General features: G+C 43.7%; 1 long non-coding RNA gene across 9 annotated transcripts in view; it reads left to right on the top strand.

The window, feature by feature from the left end:
• LOC307181145 overlaps window positions 1-22,918 on the top strand; it is a 730,603-nt gene that overhangs the window by 579,734 nt on the left and 127,951 nt on the right. For 8 of the 9 annotated variants that reach the window (XR_013826009.1, XR_013826010.1, XR_013826011.1 and 5 more), the window contains one exon: window positions 747-832. This is a non-coding gene — a long non-coding RNA (uncharacterized lncRNA). The remainder of the gene's footprint in view (window positions 1-746; window positions 833-22,918) is intronic. The other variant, XR_013826013.1, reaches the window with a different exon arrangement.

The raw sequence follows: 22,918 nt of genomic DNA, 5'->3' as shown, positions 1-22,918 counted from the left end.
CCTGTTGGGAAATGAGAGTTAAATTTGCCCGTCCAGACACCTCCAGCTAGCCTCTCATTGGTTCTCGCTATTCCTGTTCATCTTCTGCAGAAATTGCAAACTGGGCCAAACAGGAGGTTAAAGGGACTGACTCTCCAAGTCGGGAGAGTGTTAGTAAAGCGTCTGGAATGTTGCACCCAAGTACCAGGGGAGGAAAACTGAGACATATTTGAACACGTCTCCCGTTCACATGGTTGATCATACTCTGGGTTCCACATGCATGTTTTAGCTGAAGGAAGAATACCTTAAACCTGGAGAGTTGAGACCCGTGTAATGGGTACCATGCAATATGACTTCAAAGGGTCTTCATTTGCTCACCGAACCTCTCCAATCCTATCACTGCTGCGTTTATGCCCCTGTACACATGCTTGATTCTCTTTCGGAGACATAGCAATCCATAGGTTTTAAGATACTTACTAGTCAGGTACATTCTTAGACGTTTAATATGCGGTGTTGAGTCCATTTCGTTGAGCAAGGAGTAGCTCTTGTCTATTCCATATTTGGCTTAAGGAACTTTATCTGTGCTCATTTCAATCTCTGGTTTTATGCAGCACCCCAACTCACCTTTACCCTTAAGCAAGCATAAGTTAGTTTTCTAAATTTGAGACCCTGTTCTGTTCTGTAATTCAGTTCCTGTGTAGCCAAGTTTACATTCCATGTATTACTGATATCTTATGATGTTTCTTTTTCTGTGTGACTTATTTCAGTTAGAATCATCATACCTGAATCCACTCATTGTGCTGCTAAGGGCCTGATGACACAGATTTCATTGCTGAGTGATATTGCTTTTTAAGTAAATACCACAACTTCTTTATCCATTTTTCACTTTCTGCGATGTTGAACTTGTACTGTAAACGAGGTTCTTGTAAACAGAGCCGTTCCAAACTTTGGGGTGGCTGTGTCTTTTTCATTTTAATTTCCCTAAGCTATAGGACCATAAGTGGAAGTGCCCTAGGTTCTGTTGCTTTGTTTTTTAGTTGTTTCAGGAAACACCATACACTTCTCCCAAGTGGTTCTTGGCAATTTACGTCCCGCCCATCAGCATAACAAGGCTCCCAGTTCTCCATGGCCTGTCCTGCCTTTCTGGACTTTACACTTTTTTCAGATGGCCCTTTTGACCGGGGGGAAGTGAGACTTCATTGTAGTGCAGATTTCCTTTGCAAGCTTGCTTGGTTGGCCAAAAAGGGCGTATGCGTTTTTTCCTGAATATATTCAGGAAAAAACGCATACGCCCTTTTTGGCCAAGTGCATCATTGTGGACGTTCTGCCTCTTTTCCTATGCTTTCAATGCAATTCCAGTCTACCTCCTGAAATCGGTTTCCTGCAATTCTGCCCCACTTTCAAGTCCTCTTGGCAGCCTTACTTCAGTCTATTTTTGGACGATAGCTGTCATTTATAACTCTGCAGGTTTGTGAATTACAGTGCCCCTGAGCTCCTTTCTTCAACTCGCTTTCTTGTGACCTGGCCGCAACACCGCAGGATGGCTTCAGGCCCTAATCTGGTTCCGGCCCGGCATGCTGAGCCTTTGGTTAATTCCTCTTCCTGGTGGGAAATGAGAGTTAAATTTGCCCGTCCAGACACCTCCAGCTAGTCTCTCATTGGTTCTCGCTATTCCTGTTCATCTTCCGCAGAAATTGCAAACTGGGCCAAACAGGAGGTTAAAGGGACTGACTCTCCAAGTCGGGAGAGTGTTAGTAAAGCGTCTGGAATGTTGCACCCGAGTACCAGGGGAGGAAAACTGAGACATATTTGAACACGTCTCCCGTTCACATGGTTGATCATACTTGGGTTCCACATGCATGTTTTAGCTGAAGGAAGAATACATTAAAGCTGGAGAGTTAAGACCCGTGGAATGGGTACCATGCAATATGACTTCAAAGGGTCTTCATTTGCTCACCGAACCTCTCCAATCCTATCACTGCTGCGTTTATGCCCCTGTACACATGCTTGATTCTCTTTCGGAGACATAGCAATCCATAGGTTTTAAGATACTTACTAGTCAGGTACATTCTTAGGCGTTTAATATGGGGTGTTGAGTCCATTTCATTGAGCAAGGAGTAGCTCTTGTCTATTCCATATTTGACTTAAGGAACTTTATCTGTGCTCATTTCAATCTCTGGTTTTATGCAGCACCCCAACTCACCTTTCCCCTTAAGCAAGCATAAGTTGGTTTTCTAAATTTGAGACCCTGTTCTGTTCTGTAATTCAGTTCCTGTGTAGCCAAGTTTCCATTCCATGTATTAGTGATATCTTATGATGTTTCTTTTTCTGTGTGACTTATTTCAGTTAGAATCATCATACCTGAATCCACTCATTGTGCTGCTAAGGGCCTTGTGACACAGATTTCATTTCTGAGTGATATTGCTTTGTAAGTAAATACCACAACTTCTTTATCCATTTTTCACTTTCTGCAATGTTGAACTTGTACTGTAAATGAGGTTCTTGTAAACAGAGCCGTTCCAAACTTTGGGGTGGCTGTGTCTTTTTGATTTTAATTTCCCTAAGCTATAGGACCATAAGTGGAAGTGCCCTAGGTTCTGTTGCTTTGTTTTTTAGATGTTTCAGGAAACACCATACACTTCTCCCGAGTGGTTGTTGGCAATTTACATCCCGTCCATCAGCATAACAAGGCTCCCAGTTCTCCATGGCCTGTCCTGCCTTTCTGGATTTTACACTTTTTTCAGATGGCCCTTTTGACCGGGGGGAAGTGAGACTTCATTGTAGTGCAGATTTCCTTTGCAAACTTGCTTGGTTGGCCAAAAAGTGCGTATGCGTTTTTTCCTGAATATATTCGGGAAAAAACGCATACGCCCTTTTTGGCCAAGTGCATCATTGTGGACTTTCTGCCTCTTTTCCTATGCTTTCAATGCAATTCCAGTCTACCTCCTGAAATCGGTTTCCTGCAATTCTGCCCCGCTTTCAAGTCCTCTTGGCAGCCTTACTTCAGTCTATTTTTGGACGATAGCTGTCATTTATAACTCTGCAGGTTTGTGAATTACAGTGCCCCTGAGCTCCTTTCTTCAACTCGCTTTCTTGTGACCTGGCCGCAACACCGCAGGATGGCTTCAGGCCCTAATTTGGTTCCGGCCCGGCATGCTGAGCCTTTGGTTAATTCCTCTTCCTGGTGGGAAATGAGAGTTAAATTTGCCCGTCCAGACACCTCCAGCTAGCCTCTCATTGGTTCTCGCTATTCCTGTTCATCTTCCGCAGAAATTGCAAACTGGGCCAAACAGGAGGTTAAAGGGACTGACTCTCCAACTCGGGAGAGTGTTAGTAAAGTGTCTGGAATGTTGCACCCGAGTACCAGGGGAGGAAAACTGAGACATATTTGAACACGTCTCCCGTTCACATGGTTGATCATACTCTGGGTTCCACATGCATGTTTTAGCTGAAGGAAGAATACCTTAAACCTGGAGAGTTGAGACCCGTGTAATGAGTACCATGCAATGTGACTTCAAAGGGTCTTCATTTGCTCACCGAACCTCTCCAATCCTATCACTGCTGCGTTTATGCCCCTGTACACACGCTTGATTCTCTTTCGGAGACATAGCAATCCATAGGTTTTAAGATACTTACTAGTCAGGTACATTCTTAGGCGTTTAATATGGGGTGTTGAGTCCATTTCGTTGAGCAAGGAGTAGCTCTTGTCTATTCCATATTTGGCTTAAGGAACTTTATCTGTGCTCATTTCAATCTCTGGTTTTATACAGCACCCCAACTCACCTTTACCCTTAAGCATGCATAAGTTGGTTTTCTAAATTTGAGACCCTGTTCTGTTCTGTAATTCAATTCCTGTGTAGCCAAGTTTACATTCCGTGTATTACTGATATCTTATGATGTTTCTTTTTCTGTGTGACTTATTTCAGTTAGAATCATCATACCTGAATCCACTCATTGTGCTGCTAAGGGCCTGATGACACAGATTTCATTGCTGAGTGATATTGCTTTGTAAATAAATACCACAACTTCTTTATCCATTTTTCACTTTCTGCGATGTTGAACTTGTACTGTAAACGAGGTTCTTGTAAACAGAGCCGTTCCAAACTTTGGGGTGGCTGTGTCTTTTTGATTTTAATTTCCCTAAGCTATAGGACCATAAGTGGAAGTGCCCTAGGTTCTGTTGCTTTGTTTTTTAGATGTTTCAGGAAACACCATACACTTCTCCCGAGTGGTTGTTGGCAATTTACATCCCGCCCATCAGCATAACAAGGCTCCCAGTTCTCCATGGCCTGTCCTGCCTTTCTGGATTTTACACTTTTTTCAGATGGCCCTTTTGACTGGGGGGAAGTGAGACTTCATTGTAGTGCAGATTTCCTTTGCAAGCTTGCTTGGTTGGCCAAAAAGGGCGTATGCGTTTTTTCCTGAATATATTCAGGAAAAAACGCATACGCCCTTTTTGGCCAAGTGCATCATTGTGGACGTTCTGCCTCTTTTCCTATGCTTTCAATGCAATTCCAGTCTACCTCCTGAAATCAGTTTCCTGCAATTCTGCCCCGCTTTCAAGTCCTCTTGGCAGCCTTACTTCAGTGTATTTTTGGACGATAGCTGTCATTTATAACTCTGCAGGTTTGTGAATTACAGTGCCCCTGAGCTTCTTTCTTCAACTCGGTTTCTTTTGAGCTGGCCGCAACACCGCAGGATGCCTTCAGGCTCAAATCTGGTTCCAGTACGGCACGCTGAGCCTTTGGTTATTTCCTCTTCCTGTTGGGAAATGAGAGTTAAATTTGCCCGTCCAGACACCTCCAGCTAGCCTCTCATTGGTTCTCGCTATTCCTGTTCATCTTCCGCGGAAATTGCAAACTGGGCCAAACAGGAGGTTAAAGGCGCTGACTCTCCAAGTGGGGAGAGTGTTAGTAAAGCGTCTGGAATGTTGCACCCGAGTACCAGGGGAAGAAAACTGAGACATATTTGAACACGTCTCCCGATCACATGGTTGATCATACTCTGGGTTCCACATGCATATTTTAGCTGAAGGAAGAATACCTAAAACCTGGGTAGTTGAAACCCGTGGAATGGGTACCATGCAATATGACTTCAAAGGGTCTTCATTTGCTCACCGAACCTCTCCAATCCTATCACTGCTGCGTTTATGCCCCTGTACACATGCTTGATTCTCTTTCGGAGACATAGCAATCCATAGGTTTTAAGATACTTACTAGTCAGGTACATTCTTAGGCGTTTAATATGGGGTGTTGAGTCCATTTCGTTGAGCAAGGAGTAGCTCTTGTCTATTCCATATTTGGCTTAAGGAACTTTATCTGTGCTCATTTCAATCTCTGGTTTTATGCAGCACCCCAACTCACCTTTACCCTTAAGCAAGAATAAGTTGGTTTTCTAAATTTGAGACCCTGTTCTGTTCTGTAATTCAGTTCCTGTGTAGCCAAGTTTACATTCCGTGTATTACTGATATCTTATGATGTTTCTTTTTCTGTGTGACTTATTTCAGTTAGAATCATCATACCTGAATCCACTCATTGTGCTGCTAAGGGCCTGATGACACAGATTTCATTGCTGAGTGATATTGCTTTGTAAGTAAATACCACAACTTCTTTATCCATTTTTCACTTTCTGCGATGTTGAACTTGTACTGTAAACGAGGTTCTTGTAAACAGAGCCGTTCCAAACTTTGGGGTGGCTGTGTCTTTTTGATTTTAATTTCCCTAAGCTATAGGACCATAAGTGGAAGTGCCCTAGGTTCTGTTGCTTTGTTTTTTAGATGTTTCAGGAAACACCATACACTTCTCCCGAGTGGTTGTTGGCAATTTACATCCCGCCCATCAGCATAACAAGGCTCCCAGTTCTCCATGGCCTGTCCTGCCTTTCTGGATTTTACACTTTTTTCAGATGGCCCTTTTGACCGGGGGGAAGTGAGACTTCATTGTAGTGCAGATTTCCTTTGCAAGCTTGCTTGGTTGGCCAAAAAGGGTGTATGCGTTTTTTCCTGAATATATTCAGGAAAAAACGCATACGCCCTTTTTGGCCAAGTGCATCATTGTGGACGTTCTGCCTCTTTTCCTATGCTTTCAATGCAATTCCAGTCTACCTCCTGAAATCGGTTTCCTGCAATTCTGCCCCGCTTTCAAGTCCTCTTGGCAGCCTTACTTCAGTCTATTTTTGGACGATAGCTGTCATTTATAACTCTGCAGGTTTGTGAATTACAGTGCCCCTGAGCTCCTTTCTTCAACTCGCTTTCTTTTGAGCTGGCCGCAACACCGCAGGATGGCTTCAGGCCCTAATCTGGTTCCGGTACGGCACGCTGAGCCTTTGGTTATTTCCTCTTCCTGGTGGGAAATGAGAGTTAAATTTGCCCGTCCAGACACCTCCAGCTAGCCTCTCATTGGTTCTCGCTATTCCTGTTCATCTTCCGCAGAAATTGCAAACTGGGCCAAACAGGAGGTTAAAGGGACTGACTCTCCAAGTGGGGAGAGTGTTAGTAAAGCGTCTGGAATGTTGCACCCGAGTACCAGGGGAGGAAAACTGAGACATATTTGAACACGTCTCCTGATCACATGGTTGATCATACTCTAGGTTCCACATGCATGTTTTAGCTGAAGGAAAAATACCTTAAACCTGGGTAGTTGAAACCCGTGGAATGGGTACCATGCAATATGACTTCAAAGGGTCTTCATTTGCTCACCGAACCTCTCCAATCCTATCACTGCTGCGTTTATGCCCCTGTACACATGCTTGATTCTCTTTCGGAGACATAGCAATCCATAGGTTTTAAGATACTTACTAGTCAGGTACATTCTTAGGCGTTTAATATGGGGTGTTGAGTCCATTTCGTTGAGCAAGGAGTAGCTCTTGTCTATTCCATATTTGGCTTAAGGAACTTTATCTGTGCTCATTTCAATCTCTGGTTTTATACAGCACCCCAACTCACCTTTACCCTTAAGCATGCATAAGTTGGTTTTCTAAATTTGAGACCCTGTTCTGTTCTGTAATTCAATTCCTGTGTAGCCAAGTTTACATTCCGTGTATTACTGATATCTTATGATGTTTCTTTTTCTGTGTGACTTATTTCAGTTAGAATCATCATACCTGAATCCACTCATTGTGCTGCTAAGGGCCTGATGACACAGATTTCATTGCTGAGTGATATTGCTTTGTAACTAAATACCACAACTTCTTTATCCATTTTTCAATTTCTGCAATGTTGAACTTGTACTGTAAACGAGGTTCTTGTAAACAGAGCCGTTCCAAACTTTGGGGTGGCTGTGTCTTTTTGATTTTAATTTCCCTAAGCTATAGGACCATAAGTGGAAGTGCCCTAGGTTCTGTTGCTTTGTTTTTTAGATGTTTCAGGAAACACCATACACTTCTCCCGAGTGGTTGTTGGCAATTTACATCCCGCCCATCAGCATAACAAGGCTCCCAGTTCTCCATGGCCTGTCCTGCCTTTCTGGATTTTACACTTTTTTCAGATGGCCCTTTTGACTGGGGGGAAGTGAGACTTCATTGTAGTGCAGATTTCCTTTGCAAGCTTGCTTGGTTGGCCAAAAAGGGCGTATGCGTTTTTTCCTGAATATATTCAGGAAAAAACGCATACGCCCTTTTTGGCCAAGTGCATCATTGTGGACGTTCTGCCTCTTTTCCTATGCTTTCAATGCAATTCCAGTCTACCTCCTGAAATCAGTTTCCTGCAATTCTGCCCCGCTTTCAAGTCCTCTTGGCAGCCTTACTTCAGTGTATTTTTGGACGATAGCTGTCATTTATAACTCTGCAGGTTTGTGAATTACAGTGCCCCTGAGCTTCTTTCTTCAACTCGGTTTCTTTTGAGCTGGCCGCAACACCGCAGGATGCCTTCAGGCTCAAATCTGGTTCCAGTACGGCACGCTGAGCCTTTGGTTATTTCCTCTTCCTGTTGGGAAATGAGAGTTAAATTTGCCCGTCCAGACACCTCCAGCTAGCCTCTCATTGGTTCTCGCTATTCCTGTTCATCTTCCGCGGAAATTGCAAACTGGGCCAAACAGGAGGTTAAAGGCGCTGACTCTCCAAGTGGGGAGAGTGTTAGTAAAGCGTCTGGAATGTTGCACCCGAGTACCAGGGGAAGAAAACTGAGACATATTTGAACACGTCTCCCGATCACATGGTTGATCATACTCTGGGTTCCACATGCATATTTTAGCTGAAGGAAGAATACCTAAAACCTGGGTAGTTGAAACCCGTGGAATGGGTACCATGCAATATGACTTCAAAGGGTCTTCATTTGCTCACTGAACCTCTCCAATCCTATCACTGCTACGTTTATGCCCCTGTACACATGCTTGATTCTCTTTCGGAGACATAGCAATCCATAGGTTTTAAGATACTTACTAGTCAGGTACATTCTTAGGCGTTTAATATGGGGTGTTGAGTCCATTTCGTTGAGCAAGGAGTAGCTCTTGTCTATTCCATAGTTGGCTTAAGGAACTTTATCTGTGCTCATTTCAATCTCTGGTTTTATGCAGCACCCCAACTCACCTTTACCCTTAAGCAAGAATAAGTTGGTTTTCTAAATTTGAGACCCTGTTCTGTTCTGTAATTCAGTTCCTGTGTAGCCAAGTTTACATTCGTGTATTACTGATATCTTATGATGTTTCTTTTTCTGTGTGACTTATTTCAGTTAGAATCATCATACCTGAATCCACTCATTGTGCTGCTAAGGGCCTGATGACACAGATTTCATTGCTGAGTGATATTGCTTTGTAAGTAAATACCACAACTTCTTTATCCATTTTTCACTTTCTGCGATGTTGAACTTGTACTGTAAACGAGGTTCTTGTAAACAGAGCCGTTCCAAACTTTGGGGTGGCTCTGTCTTTTTGATTTTAATTTCCCTAAGCTATAGGACCATAAGTGGAAGTGCCCTATGTTCTGTTGCTTTGTTTTTTAGATGTTTCAGGAAACACCATACACTTCTCCCGAGTGGTTGTTGGCAATTTACATCCCGCCCATCAGCATAACAAGGCTCCCAGTTCTCCATGGCCTGTCCTGCCTTTCTGGATTTTACACTTTTTTCAGATGGCCCTTTTGACCGGGGGAAGTGAGACTTCATTGTAGTGCAGATTTCCTTTGCAAGCTTGCTTGGTTGGCCAAAAAGGGCGTATGCGTTTTTTCCTGAATATATTCAGGAAAAAACGCATACGCCCTTTTTGGCCAAGTGCATCATTGTGGACGTTCTGCCTCTTTTCCTATGCTTTCAATGCAATTCCAGTCTACCTCCTGAAATCGGTTTCCTGCAATTCTGCCCCGCTTTCAAGTCCTCTTGGCAGCCTTACTTCAGTCTATTTTTGGACGATAGCTGTCATTTATAACTCTGCAGGTTTGTGAATTACAGTGCCCCTGAGCTCCTTTCTTCAACTCGGTTTCTTTTGAGCTGGCCGCAACTCCGCAGGATGGCTTCAGGCCCTAATCTGGTTCCGGTACGGCACGCTGAGCCTTTGGTTATTTCCTCTTCCTGTTGGGAAATGAGAGTTAAATTTGCCCGTCCAGACACCTCCAGCTAGCCTCTCATTGGTTCTCGCTATTCCTGTTCATCTTCCGCAGAAATTGCAAACTGGGCCAAACAGGAGGTTAAAGGGACTGACTCTCCAAGTGGGGAGAGTGTTAGTAAAGCGTCTGGAATGTTGCACCCGAGTACCAGGGGAGGAAAACTGAGACATATTTGAACACGTCTCCCGATCACATGGTTGATCATACTCTGGGTTCCACATGCATATTTTAGCTGAAGTAAGAATACCTAAAACCTGGGTAGTTGAAACCCGTGGAATGGGTACCATGCAATATGACTTCAAAGGGTCTTCATTTGCTCACCGAACCTCTCCAATCCTATCACTGCTTCGTTTATGCCCCTGTCCACATGCTTGATTCTCTTTCGGAGACATAGCAATCCATAGGTTTTAAGATACTTACTAGTCAGGTACATTCTTAGGCGTTTAATATGCGGTGTTGAGTCCATTTCGTTGAGCAAGGAGTAGCTCTTGTCTATTCCATATTTGGCTTAAGGAACTTTATCTGTGCTCATTTCAATCTCTGGTTTTATGCAGCACCCCAACTCACCTTTACCCTTAAGCAAGCATAAGTTGGTTTTCTAAATTGAGACCCTGTTCTGTTCTGTAATTCAGTTCCTGTGTAGCCAAGTTTACATTCCGTGTATTACTGATATCTTATGATGTTTCTTTTTCTGTGTGACTTATTTCAGTTAGAATCATCATACCTGAATCCACTCATTGTGATGCTAAGGGCCTGATGACATAGATTTCATTGCTGAGTGATATTGCTTTGTAAGTAAATACCACAACTTCTTTATCCATTTTTCACTTTCTGCGATGTTGAACTTGTACTGTAAACGAGGTTCTTGTAAACAGAGGCGTCCCAAACTTTGGGGTGGCTGTGTCTTTTTGATTTTAATTTCCCTAAGCTATAGGACCATAAGTGGCAGTGCCCTAGGCTCTGTTGCTTTGTTTTTTAGATGTTTCAGGAAACACCATACACTTCTCCCGAGTGGTTGTTGGCAATTTACATCCCGCCCATCAGCATAACAAGGCTCCCAGTTCTCCATGGCCTGTCCTGCCTTTCTGGATTTTACACTTTTTTCAGATGGCCCTTTTGACCGGGGGGAAGTGAGACTTCATTGTAGTGCAGATTTCCTTTGCAAGCTTGCTTGGTTGGCCAAAAAGGGCGTATGCGTTTTTTCCTGAATATATTCAGGAAAAAACGCATACGCCCTTTTTGGCCAAGTGCATCATTGTGGACGTTCTGCCTCTTTTCCTATGCTTTCAATGCAATTCCAGTCTACCTCCTGAAATCGGTTTCCTGCAATTCTGCCCCGCTTTCAAGTCCTCTTGGCAGCCTTACTTCAGTCTATTTTTGGACGATAGCTGTCATTTATAACTCTGCAGGTTTGTGAATTACAGTGCCCCTGAGCTCCTTTCTTCAACTCGGTTTCTTTTGAGCTGGCCGCAACTCCGCAGGATGGCTTCAGGCCCTAATCTGGTTCCGGTACGGCACGCTGAGCCTTTGGTTATTTCCTCTTCCTGTTGGGAAATGAGAGTTAAATTTGCCCGTCCAGACACCTCCAGCTAGCCTCTCATTGGTTCTCGCTATTCCTGTTCATCTTCCGCAGAAATTGCAAACTGGGCCAAACAGGAGGTTAAAGGGACTGACTCTCCAAGTGGGGAGAGTGTTAGTAAAGCGTCTGGAATGTTGCACCCGAGTACCAGGGGAGGAAAACTGAGACATATTTGAACACGTCTCCCGATCACATGGTTGATCATACTCTGGGTTCCACATGCATATTTTAGCTGAAGTAAGAATACCTAAAACCTGGGTAGTTGAAACCCGTGGAATGGGTACCATGCAATATGACTTCAAAGGGTCTTCATTTGCTCACCGAACCTCTCCAATCCTATCACTGCTTCGTTTATGCCCCTGTCCACATGCTTGATTCTCTTTCGGAGACATAGCAATCCATAGGTTTTAAGATACTTACTAGTCAGGTACATTCTTAGGCGTTTAATATGCGGTGTTGAGTCCATTTCGTTGAGCAAGGAGTAGCTCTTGTCTATTCCATATTTGGCTTAAGGAACTTTATCTGTGCTCATTTCAATCTCTGGTTTTATGCAGCACCCCAACTCACCTTTACCCTTAAGCAAGCATAAGTTGGTTTTCTAAATTGAGACCCTGTTCTGTTCTGTAATTCAGTTCCTGTGTAGCCAAGTTTACATTCCGTGTATTACTGATATCTTATGATGTTTCTTTTTCTGTGTGACTTATTTCAGTTAGAATTATCATACCTGAATCCACTCATTGTGATGCTAAGGGCCTGATGACATAGATTTCATTGCTGAGTGATATTGCTTTGTAAGTAAATACCACAACTTCTTTATCCATTTTTCACTTTCTGCGATGTTGAACTTGTACTGTAAACGAGGTTCTTGTAAACAGAGGCGTCCCAAACTTTGGGGTGGCTGTGTCTTTTTGATTTTAATTTCCCTAAGCTATAGGACCATAAGTGGCAGTGCCCTAGGCTCTGTTGCTTTGTTTTTTAGATGTTTCAGGAAACACCATACACTTCTCCCGAGTGGTTGTTGGCAATTTACATCCCGTCCATCAGCATAACAAGGCTCCCAGTTCTCCATGGCCTGTCCTGCCTTTCTGGATTTTACACTTTTTTCAGATGGCCCTTTTGACCGGGGGGAAGTGAGACTTCATTGTAGTGCAGATTTCCTTTGCAAGCTTGCTTGGTTGGCCAAAAAGGGCGTATGCGTTTTTTCCTGAATATATTCAGGAAAAAACGCATACGCCCTTTTTGGCCAAGTGCATCATTGTGGACGTTCTGCCTCTTTTCCTATGCTTTCAATGCAATTCCAGTCTACCTCCTGAAATCGGTTTCCTGCAATTCTGCCCCGCTTTCAAGTCCTCTTGGCAGCCTTACTTCAGTCTATTTTTGGACGATAGCTGTCATTTATAACTCTGCAGGTTTGTGAATTACAGTGCCCCTGAGCTCCTTTCTTCAACTCGGTTTCTTTTGAGCTGGCCGCAACTCCGCAGGATGGCTTCAGGCCCTAATCTGGTTCCGGTACAGCACGCTGAGCCTTTGGTTATTTCCTCTTCCTGTTGGGAAATGAGAGTTAAATTTGCCCGTCCAGACACCTCCAGCTAGCCTCTCATTGGTTCTCGCTATTCCTGTTCATCTTCCGCAGAAATTGCAAACTGGGCCAAACAGGAGGTTAAAGGGACTGACTCTCCAAGTGGGGAGAGTGTTAGTAAAGCGTCTGGAATGTTGCACCCGAGTACCAGGGGAGGAAAACTGAGACATATTTGAACACGTCTCCCGATCACATGGTTGATCATACTCTGGGTTCCACATGCATATTTTAGCTGAAGTAAGAATACCTAAAACCTGGGTAGTTGAAACCCGTGGAATGGGTACCATGCAATATGACTTCAAAGGGTCTTCATTTGCTCACCGAACCTCTCCAATCCTATCACTGCTTCGTTTATGCCCCTGTCCACATGCTTGATTCTCTTTCGGAGACATAGCAATCCATAGGTTTTAAGATACTTACTAGTCAGGTACATTCTTAGGCGTTTAATATGCGGTGTTGAGTCCATTTCGTTGAGCAAGGAGTAGCTCTTGTCTATTCCATATTTGGCTTAAGGAACTTTATCTGTGCTCATTTCAATCTCTGGTTTTATGCAGCACCCCAACTCACCTTTACCCTTAAGCAAGCATAAGTTGGTTTTCTAAATTGAGACCCTGTTCTGTTCTGTAATTCAGTTCCTGTGTAGCCAAGTTTACATTCCGTGTATTACTGATATCTTATGATGTTTCTTTTTCTGTGTGACTTATTTCAGTTAGAATCATCATACCTGAATCCACTCATTGTGATGCTAAGGGCCTGATGACATAGATTTCATTGCTGAGTGATATTGCTTTGTAAGTAAATACCACAACTTCTTTATCCATTTTTCACTTTCTGCGATGTTGAACTTGTACTGTAAACGAGGTTCTTGTAAACAGAGGCGTCCCAAACTTTGGGGTGGCTGTGTCTTTTTGATTTTAATTTCCCTAAGCTATAGGACCATAAGTGGCAGTGCCCTAGGCTCTGTTGCTTTGTTTTTTAGATGTTTCAGGAAACACCATACACTTCTCCCGAGTGGTTGTTGGCAATTTACATCCCGCCCATCAGCATAACAAGGCTCCCAGTTCTCCATGGCCTGTCCTGCCTTTCTGGATTTTACACTTTTTTCAGATGGCCCTTTTGACCGGGGGGAAGTGAGACTTCATTGTAGTGCAGATTTCCTTTGCAAGCTTGCTTGGTTGGCCAAAAAGGGCGGATGCGTTTTTTCCTGAATATATTCAGGAAAAAACGCATACGCCCTTTTTGGCCAAGTGCATCATTGTGGACGTTCTGCCTCTTTTCCTATGCTTTCAATGCAATTCCAGTCTACCTCCTGAAATCGGTTTCCTGCAATTCTGCCCCGCTTTCAAGTCCTCTTGGCAGCCTTACTTCAGTCTATTTTTGGACGATATCTGTCATTTATAACTCTGCAGGTTTGTGAATTACAGTGCCTCTGAGCTCCTTTCTTCAACTCGCTTTCTTTTGAGCTGGCCGCAACACCGCAGGATGGCTTCAGGCCCTAATCTGGTTCCGGCACGGCACACTGAGCCTTTGGTTATTTCCTCTTCCTGGTGGGAAATGAGAGTTAAATTTGCCCGTCCAGACACCTCCAGCTAGCCTCTCATTGGTTCTCGCTATTCCTGTTCATCTTCCGCAGAAATTGCAAACTGAGCCAAACAGGAGGTTAAAGGCCCTGACTCTCCAAGTGGGGAGAGTTTTAATAAAGCGTCTGGAATGTTGCACCCGAGTACCAGGGGAGGAAAACTGAGACATATTTGAACACGTCTCCCGTTCACATGGTTGATCATACTTGGGTTCCACATGCATGTTTTAGCTGAAGGAAGAATACCTTAAACCTGGAGAGTTGAGACCCGTGTAATGGGTACCATGCAATATGACTTCAAAGGGTCTTCATTTGCTCACCGAACCTCTCCAATCCTATCACTGCTGCGTTTATGCCCCTGTACACACGCTTGATTCTCTTTTGGAGACATAGCAATCCATAGGTTTTACGATACTTACTAGTCACGTACATTCTTAGGCGTTTAATATGGGGTGTTGAGTCCATTTCGTTGAGCAAGGAGTAGCTCTTGTCTATTCCATATTTGGCTTAAGGAACTTTATCTGTGCTCATTTCAATCTCTGGTTTTATGCAGCACCCCAACTCACCTTTCCCCTTAAGCAAGCATAAGTTGCTTTTCTAAATTTGAGACCCTGTTCTGTTTTGGAATTCAGTTCCTGTGTAGCCAAGTTTACATTCTGTGTATTAGTGATATCTTATGATGTTTCTTTTTCTGTGTGACTTATTTCAGTTAGAATCATCGTACCTGAATCCACTCATTATGCTGCTACGGGCCTGATGACATAGATTTCATTGCTGAGTGATACTGCATTGTACGTAAGTACCACAAGTTCTTTATCCATTTTTCACTTTCTGTGATATTGAACTTGTACGGTAAACGAGGTTCTTGTAAACAGAGGCGTCCCAAACTTTGGGGTGGCTGTGTCTTTTTGATTTTAATTTCCCTAAGCTATAGGACCATAAGTGGAAGTGCCCTAGGTTCTGTTGCTTTGTTTTTTAGATGTTTCAGGAAACACCATACACTTCTCCCGAGTGGTTGTTGGCAATTTACATCCCGCCCATCAGCATAACAAGGCTCCCAGTTCTCCATGGCCTGTCCTGCCTTTCTGTATTTTACACTTTTTTCAGATGGCCCTTTTGACCGGGGGGAAGTGAGACTTCATTGTAGTGCAGATTTCCTTTGCAAGCTTGCTTGGTTGGCCAAAAAGGGCGTATGCGTTTTTTCCTGAATATATTCAGGAAAAAACGCATACGCCCTTTTTGGCCAAGTGCATCATTGTGGACGTTCTGCCTCTTTTCCTATGCTTTCAATGCAATTCCAGTCTACCTCCTGAAATCGGTTTCCTGCAATTCTGCCCCGCTTTCAAGTCCTCTTGGCAGCCTTACTTCAGTCTATTTTTGGACGATAGCTGTCATTTATAACTCTGCAGGTTTGTGAATTACAGTGCCCCTGAGCTCCTTTCTTCAACTCGCTTTCTTTTGAGCTGGCCGCAACAACGCAGGATGGCTTCAGGCCCTAATCTGGTTCCGGCACGGCACGCTGAGCCTTTCGTTATTTCCTCTTCCTGGTGGGAAATGAGAGTTAAATTTGCCCGTCCAGACACCTCCAGCTAGTCTCTCATTGGTTCTCGCTATTCCTGTTCATCTTCCGCAGAAATTGCAAACTGGGCCAAACAGGAGGTTAAAGGCGCTGACTCTCCAAGTGGGGAGAGTGTTAGTAAAGCGTCTGGAATGTTGCACCCGAGTACCAGGGGAGGAAAACTGAGACATATTTGAACACGTCTCCCGATCACATGGTTGATCATACTCTGGGTTCCACATGCATGTTTTAGCTGAAGGAAGAATACCTAAAATCTGGGTAGTTGAAACCCGTGGAATGGGTACCATGCAATATGACTTCAAAGGGTCTTCATTTGCTCACCGAACCTCTCCAATCCTATCACTGCTGCGTTTATGCCCCTGTACACATGCTTGATTCTCTTTCGGAGACATAGCAATCCATAGGTTTTAAGATACTTACTAGTCAGGTACATTCTTAGGCGTTTAATATGCGGTGTTGAGTCCATTTCGTTGAGCAAGGAGTAGCTCTTGTCTATTCCATATTTGGCTTAAGGAACTTTATCTGTGCTCATTTCAATCTCTGGTTTTATGCAGCACCCCAACTCACCTTTCCCCTTAAGCAAGCATAAGTTGGTTTTCTAAATTTGAGACCCTGTTCTGTTTTGGAATGCAGTTCCTGTGTAGCCAAGTTTACATTCCGTGTATTAGTGATATCTTATGATGTTTCTTTTTCTGTGTGACTTATTTCAGTTAGAATCATCATACCTGAATCCACTCATTATGCTGCTACGGGCCTGATGACATAGATTTCATTGCTGAGTGATACTGCATTGTACGTAAGTACCACAAGTTCTTTATCCATTTTTCACTTTCTGTGATATTGAACTTGTATGGTAAACAAGGTTCTTGTAAACGGAGGCGTCCCAAATTTTGGGGTGGCTGTGTCTTTTTGATTTTAATTTCCCTAAGCTATAGGACCATAAGTGGAAGTGCCCTAGGTTCTGTTGCTTTGTTTTTTAGATGTTTTAGGAAACACCATACACTTCTCCTGAGTGTCTGTTGGCAATTTACATCCCGCCCATCAGCATAACAAGGCTCCCAGTTCTCAATTGCTTGTTGCCTTTCTGTATTTTACACTTTTTTCAGATGGCCCTTTTGACCGGGGGGAAGTGAGACTTCATTGTAGTGCAGATTTCCTTTGCAAGCTTGCTTGGTTGGCCAAAAAGGGCGTATGCGTTTTTTCCTGAATATATTCAGGAAAAAACGCATACGCCCTTTTTGGCCAAGTGCATCATTGTGGACGTTCTGCCTCTTTTCCTATGCTTTCAATGCAATTCCAGTCTACCTCCTGAAATCGGTTTCCTGCAATTCTGCCCCGCTTTCAAGTCCTCTTGGCAGCCTTACTTCAGTCTATTTTTGGACGATAGCTGTCATTTATAACTCTGCAGGTTTGTGAATTACAGTGCCCCTGAGCTCCTTTCTTCAACTCGCTTTCTTTTGAGCTGGCCGCAACACCGCAGGATGGCTTCAGGCCCTAATCTTGTTCCGGCCCGGCATGCTGAGCCTTTGGTTAATTCCTCTTCCTGGTGGAAAATGAGAGTTAAATTTGCCCGTTCAGACACCTCCAGCTAGCCTCTCATTGGTTCTCGCTATTCCTGTTCATCTTCCGCAGAAATTGCAAACTGGGCCAAACAGGAGGTTAAAGGCGCTGACTCTCCAAGTGGGGAGAGTGTTAGTAAAGCGTCTGGAATGTTGCACCCGAGTACCAGGGGAGGAAAACTGAGACATATTTGAACACGTCTCCCCTTCACATGGTTGATCATACTCTGTGTTCCACATGCATGTTTTAGCTGAAGGAAGAATACCTTAAACCTGGAGAGTTGAGACCCGTGTAATGTGTACCATGCAATATGACTTCAAAGGGTCTTCATATGCTCACCGAACCTCTCCAATCCTATCACTGCTGCGTTTATGCCCCTGTACACATGCTTGATTCTCTTTCGGAGACATAGCAATCCATAGGTTTTAAGATACTTACTAGTCAGGTACATTCTTAGGCGTTTAATATGCGGTGTTGAGTCCATTTCGTTGAGCAAGGAGTAGCTCTTGTCTATTCCATATTTGGCTTAAGGAACTTTATCTGTGCTCATTTCAATCTCTGGTTTTATGCAGCACCCCAACTCACCTTTCCCCTTAAGCAAGCATAAGTTGGTTTTCTAAATTTGAGACCCTGTTCTGTTCTGTAATTCAGTTCCTGTGTAGCCAAGTTTACATTCCGTGTATTACTGATATCTTATGATGTTTCTTTTTCTGTGTGACTTATTTCAGTTAGAATCATCATACCGGAATCCACTCATTGTGCTGCTAAGGGCCTGATGACACAGATTTCATTGCTGTGTGATATTGCTTTGTAAGTAAATACCACAACTTCTTTATCCATTTTTCACTTTCTGCGATGTTGAACTTGTACTGTAAATGAGGTTCTTGTAAACAGAGCCGATCCAAACTTTGGGGTGGCTGTGTCTTTTTGATTTTAATTTCCCTAAGCTATAGGACCATAAGTGGAAGTGCCCTAGGTTCTGTTGCTTTGTTTTTTAGATGTTTCAGGAAACACCATACACTTCTCCCGAGTGGTTGTTGGCAATTTACATCCCGCCCATCAGCATAACAAGGCTCCCAGTTCTCCAGGGCCTGTCCTGCCTTTCTGGATTTTACCATTTTTTCAGATGGCCCTTTTGACCGGGGGGAAGTGAGACTTCATTGTAGTGCAGATTTCCTTTGCAAGCTTGCTTGGTTGGCCAAAAAGGGCGTATGCGTTTTTTCCTGAATATATTCAGGAAAAAACGCATACGCCCTTTTCGGCCAAGTGCATCATTGTGGACGTTCTGCCTCTTTTCCTATGCTTTCAATGCAATTTGTCTACCTCCTGAAATCGGTTTCCTGCAATTCTGCCCCGCTTTCAAGTCCTCTTGGCAGCCTTACTTCAGTCTATTTTTGGACGATAGCTGTCATTTATAACTCTGCAGGTTTGTGAATTGCAGTGCCCCTGAGCTCCTTTCTTCAACTCGCTTTCTTGTGACCTGGCCGCAACTCCGCAGGATGGCTTCAGGCCCTAATCTGGTTCCGGCCCGGCATGCTGAGCCTTTGGTTAATTCCTCTTCCTGGTGGGAAATGAGAGTTAAATTTGCCCGTCCAGACACCTCCAGCTAGCCTCTCATTGGTTCTCGCTATTCCTGTTCATCTTCCGCAGAAATTGCAAACTGGGCCAAACAGGAGGTTAAAGGGACTGACTCTCCAAGTCGGGAGAGTGTTAGTAAAGCGTCTGGAATGTTGCACCCGAGTACCAGGGGAGGAAAACTGAGACATATTTGAACACGTCTCCCGTTCACATGGTTGATCATACTTGGGTTCCACATGCATGTTTTAGCTGAAGGAAGAATACCTTAAAGCTGTGTATTTGAAACCCGTGGAATGGGTACCATGCAATATGACTTCAAAGGGTCTTCATTTGCTCACCGAACCTCTCCAATCCTATCACTGCTGCGTTTATGCCCCTGTACACATGCTTGATTCTCTTTCGGAGACATAGCAATCCATAGGTTTTAAGATACTTACTTGTCAGGTACATTCTTAGGCATTTAATATGCGGTGTTGAGTCCATTTCGTTGAGCAAGGAGTAGCTCTTGTCTATTCCATATTTGGCTTAAGGAACTTTATCTGTGCTCATTTCAATCTCTGGTTTTATGCAGCACCCCAACTCACCTTTCCCCTTAAGCAAGCATAAGTTGGTTTTCTAAATTTGAGACCCTGTTCTGTTTTGGAATGCAGTTCCTGTGTAGCCAAGTTTACATTCCGTGTATTAGTGATATCTTATGATGTTTCTTTTTCTTTGTGACTTATTTCAGTTAGAATCATCGTACCTGAATCCACTCATTATGCTGCTACGGGCCTGATGACATAGATTTCATTGCTGAGTGATACTGCATTGTACGTAAGTACCACAAGTTCTTTATCCATTTTTCACTTTCTGCGATGTTGAACTTGTACTGTAAACGAGGTTCTTGTAAACAGAACCGTTCCAAACTTTGGGGTGGCTGTGTCTTTTTGATTTTAATTTCCCTAAGCTATAGGACCATAAGTGGAAGTGCCCTAGGCTCTTTTGCTTTGTTTTTTAGATGTTTCAGGAAACACCATGCACTTCTCCCGAGTGGTTGTTGGCAATTTACATCCCGCCCATCAGCATAACAAGGCTCCCAGTTCTCCATGGCCTGTCCTGCCTTTCTGGATTTTACACTTTTTTCAGATGGCCCTTTTGACCGGGGGGAAGTGAGACTTCATTGTAGTGCAGATTTCCTTTGCAAGCTTGCTTGGTTGGCCAAAAAGGGCGTATGCGTTTTTTCCTGAATATATTCAGGAAAAAACGCATACGCCCTTTTTGGCCAAGTGCATCATTGTGGACGTTCTGCCTCTTTTCCTATGCTTTCAATGCAATTCCAGTCTACCTCCTGAAATCGGTTTCCTGCAATTCTGCCCCGCTTTCAAGTCCTCTTGGCAGCCTTACTTCAGTCTATTTTTGGACGATAGCTGTCATTTATAACTCTGCAGGTTTGTGAATTACAGTGCCCCTGAGCTCCTTTCTTCAACTCGCTTTCCTGTGACCTGGCCGCAACACCGCAGGATGGCTTCAGGCCCTAATCTGGTTCCGGCACGGCATGCTGAGCCTTTGGTTATTTCCTCTTCCTGGTGGGAAATGAGAGTTAAATTTGCCCGTCCAGACACCTCCAGCTAGTCTCTCATTGGTTCTCGCTATTCCTGTTCATCTTCCGCAGAAATTGCAAACTGGGCCAAACAGGAGGTTAAAGGCGCTGAGTCTCCAAGTGGGGAGAGTGTTAGTAAAGCGTCTGGAATGTTGCACCCGAGTACCAGGGGAGGAAAACTGAGACATATTTGAACACGTCTCCCGTTCACATGGTTGACCATACTTGGGTTCCACATGCATGTTTTAGCTGAAGGAAGAATACCTTAAACCTGGAGAGTTGAGACCCGTGGAATGGGTACCATGCAATATGACTTCAAAGGGTCTTCATTTGCTCACCGAACCTCTCCAATCCTATCACTGCTACGTTTATGCCCCTGGACACATGCTTGATTCTCTTTTGGAGACATAGCAATCCATAGGTTTTACGATACTTACTAGTCAGGTACATTCTTAGGCGTTTAATATGCGGTGTTGAGTCCATTTCGTTGAGCAAGGAGTAGCTCTTGTCTATTCCATATTTGACTTAAGGAACTTTATCTGTGCTCATTTCAATCTCTGGTTTTATGCAGCACCCCAACTCACCTTTACCCTTAAGCAAGCATAAGTTGGTTTTCTAAATTTGAGACCCTGTTCTGTTCTGTAATTCAGTTCCTGTGTAGCCAAGTTTACATTCCGTGTATTACTGATATCTTATGATGTTTCTTTTTCTGTGTGACTTATTTCAGTTAGAATCATCATACCTGAATCCACTCATTGTGATGCTAAGGGCCTGATGACACAGATTTCATTGCTGAGTGATATTGCTTTGTAAGTAAATACCACAACTTCTTTATCCATTTTTCACTTTCTGCGATGTTGAACTTGTACTGTAAACGAGGTTCTTGTAAACAGAGGCGTCCCAAACTTTGGGGTGGCTGTGTCTCTTTGATTTTAATTTCCCTAAGCTATAGGACCATAAGTGGCAGTGCCCTAGGCTCTGTTGCTTTGTTTTTTAGATGTTTCAGGAAACACCATACACTTCTCCCGAGTGTCTGTTGGCAATTTACATCCCGCCCATCAGCATAACAAGGCTCCCAGTTCTCCATGGCCTGTCCTGCCTTTCTGGATTTTACACTTTTTTCAGATGGCCCTTTTGACCGGGGGGAAGTGAGACTTCATTGTAGTGCAGATTTCCTTTGCAAGCTTGCTTGGTTGGCCAAAAAGGGCGTATGCGTTTTTTCCTGAATATATTCAGGAAAAAACGCATACGCCCTTTTTGGCCAAGTGCATCATTGTGGACGTTCTGCCTCTTTGCCTATGCTTTCAATGCAATTCCAGTCAACTCCTGAAATCGGTTTCCTGCAATTCTGCCCCGCTTTCAAGTCCTCTTGGCAGCCTTACTTCAGTCTATTTTTGGACGATAGCTGTCATTTATAACTCTGCAGGTTTGTGAATTACAGTGCCCCTGAGCTCCTTTCTTCAACCCGCTTTCTTTTGAGCTGGGCGCAACACCACAGGATGGCTTCAAGCCCTAATCTGGTTCCGGTACGGCACGCTGAGCCTTTGGTTATTTCCTCTTCCTGGTGGGAAATGAGAGTTAAATTTGCCCGTCCAGACACCTCCAGCTAGCCTCTCATTGGTTCTCGCTATTCCTGTTCATCTTCCGCAGAAATTGCAAACTGGGCCAAACAGGAGGTTAAAGGCGCTGACTCTCCAAGTGGGGAGAGTGTTAGTAAAGCGTCTGGAATGTTGCACCCGAGTACCAGGGGAGGAAAACTGAGACATATTTGAACACGTCTCCCGTTCACATGGTTGATCATACTTGGGTTCCACATGCATGTTTTAGCTGAAGGAAGAATACCTTAAACCTGGAGAGTTGAGACCCGTGTAATGGGTACCATGCAATATGACTTCAAAGGGTCTTCATTTGCTCACCAAACCTCTCCAATCCTATCACTGCTGCGTTTATGCCCCTGTACACATGCTTGATTCTCTTTTGGAGACATAGCAATCCATAGGTTTTACGATACTTACTAGTCAGGTACATTCTTAGGCGTTTAATATGCGGTGTTGAGTCCATTTCGTTGAGCAAGGAGTAGCTCTTGTCTATTCCATATTTGACTTAAGGAACTTTATCTGTGCTCATTTCAATCTCTGGTTTTATGCAGCACCCCAACTCACCTTTACCCTTAAGCAAGCATAAGTTGGTTTTCTAAATTTGAGACCATGTTCTGTTCTGTAATTCAGTTCCTGTGTAGCCAAGTTTACATTCCGTGTATTACTGATATCTTATGATGTTTCTTTTTCTGTGTGACTTATTTCAGTTAGAATCATCATACCTGAATCCACTCATTGTGCTGCTAAGGGCCTGATGACACAGATTTCATTGCT

Source organism: Stenella coeruleoalba (assembly GCF_951394435.1).
Source record: "Stenella coeruleoalba genome assembly, contig: scaffold_147, whole genome shotgun sequence".
NCBI classification, from domain to species: domain Eukaryota; kingdom Metazoa; phylum Chordata; class Mammalia; order Artiodactyla; family Delphinidae; genus Stenella; species Stenella coeruleoalba.
This window is presented reverse-complemented; position numbering and strand designations above follow the sequence as displayed.